General features: G+C 46.2%; 1 pseudogene; it reads right to left on the minus strand.

Moving 5' to 3' along the window:
• Positions 1-1201: 1201 nt before the first annotated feature.
• LOC114228678 (40S ribosomal protein S2-like) lies at positions 1202-2542 on the minus strand (annotated as a pseudogene).
• Positions 2543-4146: the final 1604 nt, after the last annotated feature.

Below are 4146 nucleotides of genomic sequence, written 5' to 3' on the forward strand. Positions count from 1 at the left end.
TCTGTGTCACATTTAAGTGAAATGAAAGTCAGAATTGATTGTATATTTTACATAATCCAATATAGATAAAAATATTATTTCAACAAATAGCCAATGTAAATAATTATTAATGAGATACTCTACCTTTTTTTAGTCTAAGTCCTTGGATTCAGGTGTGGGTCCTACACGTACAGCCATCTGCAGTGCTCAGGAACCACGTGTTGGCGGTGACGAATACGCGGGACAGTGTGGCCAGAGCTAGAGCGTACTTTTTGCTTGTAACACAATATTTCTTTGACACATAGTTTATTTTATATTTAACATAAAGGAAGATTTTTTTCTAACTCTCTAAACATGTTTAATCATTTGAAGAAACATTTTTTCAGGTCAACTTTCTCTGCTTCACATACTAAAAACTACCTACTAAACCTATACTTTACTTTTTGCCAATTTATTATTTGACTTTGTGCAACTTCAGGGCCAACTCCCAAGACGAATATATCAGACAATGCCTGTTTAGGGTTTAATCTTAGAATGGTCTGATTTAAAATATATTTCAAAAATATACTGTGTTCATAAAATCATCTACATTATTTTATGCCTGATCTATAACTCATTAAGTCTTAGGATAAGTAATAATACAGCTAACAAAATGTGTACGATATTGAACTGCTCAATTTGAGGAATTACTTTGCACATTTTTTACATCTTTTCTGTATCACAACTTACTTATCTGTAAAGTGGGGATAATATAGTACCTACTGTATAGGAACATTGTAATAATTAATTAGCTAACACATAGAGCCACTTAGAACTATGCCTTGTATGTAAATAAGTTTTCAATAAATGTTAGCTATTATTATTATTATTATTATTAGAATTACTATTGTTTTATATATCCTTTTTTTTTTTTTTATCCTCACCTGATATTTTTTCCATTGATTTTTAGAAAGAGTGAGAGGGAGGGAGAGAGAGGTGAAACATCGATGTGAAGAGAGATACATCGATTTGCTTCTCCCACATGCGCCCAGACCAGGACTGGGGAATGAACCTGCAACCCAGGTACATGCCCTTCACTGGAAATCGAACCAGTGACCTTTCATTGCGAGGGCAGACACTCTACCATTGAGTTACACTGGCCAGGGCCAATTACTGCTTTTTGTTTTTTTGTTTTTGTTTTTTTAAATACAGGCCTAACTCACTTTATTCTTCTTGTATAAACTTATGTGGTGGCCACAGCTGGAGCTTGGGTCTTGTGCAGAGAAACTCTCGTGTGGGTCTTCACAAAATGGACAGTGAACTCCTGATAGAGACTTGGTGAATGCAGTCTCTTTCCAGAGCTTGGGTGTGAGATAGCTGTAGGTCTTAGAGATGGCATCAAAGGTGGCCTTGGAGAAGTTGCCCAGAGTGGCAGTGCAACCCCTGGCTGAGGTGTAGCAGTCATCTTTACCAGCCATCATCAGCGATACCAGCCATCAGCAGCAGCTTGTGGAGCACAAGGTATGAGATGATGCCAGGGCTCTTGGGGATGGGGATGGGGATGGGGATGGGGATAGGCATAGGGATGGGGATAGGCATAGGGATGGGGATGCGGATGGGGATGGCAATGGCGATAGGGATGGGGATGGGGATGGGGATGGGGATGGCGATGGGGCGCATGGACACAGAGCCACAGTGGCTGTTCACCTTGTAAGGGATGGTGTGGGGCTTGCTGATGTTTCCCCAGTAGCCTCGTGCACAGGGACAATAGAGAGCTTGACCAGGATGATGGCCCCATGGATAGCAGTGGCTACTCCCGTTGAACACTTAACACCCAGACCAACATGTCCATTGTAGTCTGCAATGGTGACAAAGGCCTTGAACCAGGTTCTCTGGCCAGCGTGGGCCTGCTTTTGCATGGGCATAATCTTCAAAACCTCCACCTTGAGGGATGTTCCCAAGTAAAAAGTCAATAATCTCAGATTTCTTGATGGGCAGGGAGAAGAGACAGTCTACTCCAGGGACTTGAAATTCTTATCCTTGACTAGGTGGCCCAGCTTGATGGCAAGGATCTAATCCTTGTCCTCAGCCTTGTCTCCGAGAGCTCTGCAGCCTCAGCTGCACTCAGACCTCAGCCCTACCTAACCCAGAAGCTCCTGCAAAACCTCCCCAGAAGCTGCTGCAGCCTCCTAATCCAGGGCTTCCAGCAGCACCCGCATCATATGGTATTTGGTGTTTCCTTGGAAAAGAAGTACGATTACTGTGTTATCAGAATGTTTTCCTGAATTGAAAGTTACTGTGGAAATAGAGCTATTGTGAGTATACTATTACTATTGTTAGATTAGGCAGCTGGATACATATGAGCTGGGAAAGGCAGTTGGGGCTGGAGGGAGTATGTATAAGTCATGACAAACTGAAAACAGGCAATGAAGTTGGCAGGCCCCTTTGTGAGCAGGAACGATTCAGAGCCCCTCCAGGATGTGGGCTAAATGGTGGCACAGCACTTAGGTGAAAGAGCCTTATGTAAAGATACATTTTTTTGAGACATGAGGGAGGGGGTGACTTACTTCTTGCCTAGGGGCATTCTAGCCTAGGGATATAAATCCTCTAAACTCCCAAATATCGGGGCATTCAGTTCTGTCTCAGCCAGCTGAGCTACCCACTCAGGTCCTAACTGAGTGTATTTCTTTCCTACAAAAAGTCCTTGCCTGCTGGTGCTGCCATTTGTTGTCTCTTGTTTGAATTGATTCCTACAAGCAAGACAAGAACTAGGGGTGCAGAGTACTGTCTCTGGCCAGAGGCCCCCTTGACCACCACTGACACTATTACTCATAGTATTACTATTTTGAGTATTGTGTATTACAGGTATAATTTGTGCATATAAAAGATTATATATATAGAAATATAGATATATAGGTATCCTATCTAATAAAGAGGGAATATGCTAATTGACCATCACTCTGTCACAAAGATGGCTGCACCCACAGCTGAAGCCAAGTTCCCATAAGGAGCCTTAACGAGCAATCAGCAGGGACCTGAGGCTATGCCCTCCCCCGCCCCCGTAGGGCTTGACAGGGGACCTCAGGCCACGCCCCCCACCCAGCAGGGCTTGACAGGGTACCTCAGGCTGTACCCCACCCTGGCGTCAGGCTGGGGGACCTCAGGCCATGCCCCCCACCCCAGCACCAGGCCAGGGGACCTGAGGCCATGCCCTCTGCCCAGTGGGGCTTGGTGGGGGACCTCAAGGTGCGCTTGCCATCCTGGTGCTGGGCTAGGGGCCCTCAGGCTGCTCCCCCCACCCCAGCGCCAGGCTGGGGGACCTCAGGCTGCGGCCCCCACCAGGTGGGGCTTGACAGGGGACTTCAGGCCACGCATCCCACCCACCGGGTCTTAACGGGGGACCTCAAGGTACACCCCCAGTGCTGGGTCGGGGGAACTCAGGCTGCGGCCCCTGCCTAGTGGGGCTTGACAGGGGACCTGAGGCTGCACTCCCCTGCTGGGGGGGCTGGACGGGGGACCTCAGGCCATGCCCCCCACCCAGTGGGGCTTGACAGGTGATCTCAAGCTATGTCCCCCACCTGGTGGGGCTTGACGGGGGACCTCAAGGCACACGCCCCACCCCAGTCTAGGCTGGGGACCTCAGGCCATGCCCCCCATCCTGGCAACTGGCCAGGGGACCTGAGGCTACGCCCCCTGCCCAGTAGGGCTTGACAAGGGTGGAACTGGCCGGGTCTGGATCTAGCCCAATGGGGGCGGGGGCCAGCCAGTTCTGGGTCTCACGCGATTTTGAGGCACATGTCGGGGGGCGGGGACTTGACTCTGGGTCCTGTGGTGCGCCCCAGACTCTGACAGGAGGAAGGTTTTCATATACATTTTACTAATTTTCTTTCATCTCTGACACTTCTATTATAGAGAAAGGGCAAATAGCAATATTAAATTATTTCTTCTAATGAATTCCCTTTTAATGTGCACAAATTTCATGCACCGGGCCACTAGTGTATGTGTGTGTGTGTGTGTGTGTGTGTATATAAATGTAAAATGTAAATTAAAAAAAAAAAAAATATATATATATATATATATATATATATATATACACACACACACACACACACATATATATAATACATACACATATGTATATATATATAAATGTAAATTAAAATAAATATATATATATATACACACACA

The sequence above is a fragment of the Eptesicus fuscus genome, chromosome 3 (assembly GCF_027574615.1).
Source record: "Eptesicus fuscus isolate TK198812 chromosome 3, DD_ASM_mEF_20220401, whole genome shotgun sequence".
Classification (NCBI taxonomy): domain Eukaryota; kingdom Metazoa; phylum Chordata; class Mammalia; order Chiroptera; family Vespertilionidae; genus Eptesicus; species Eptesicus fuscus.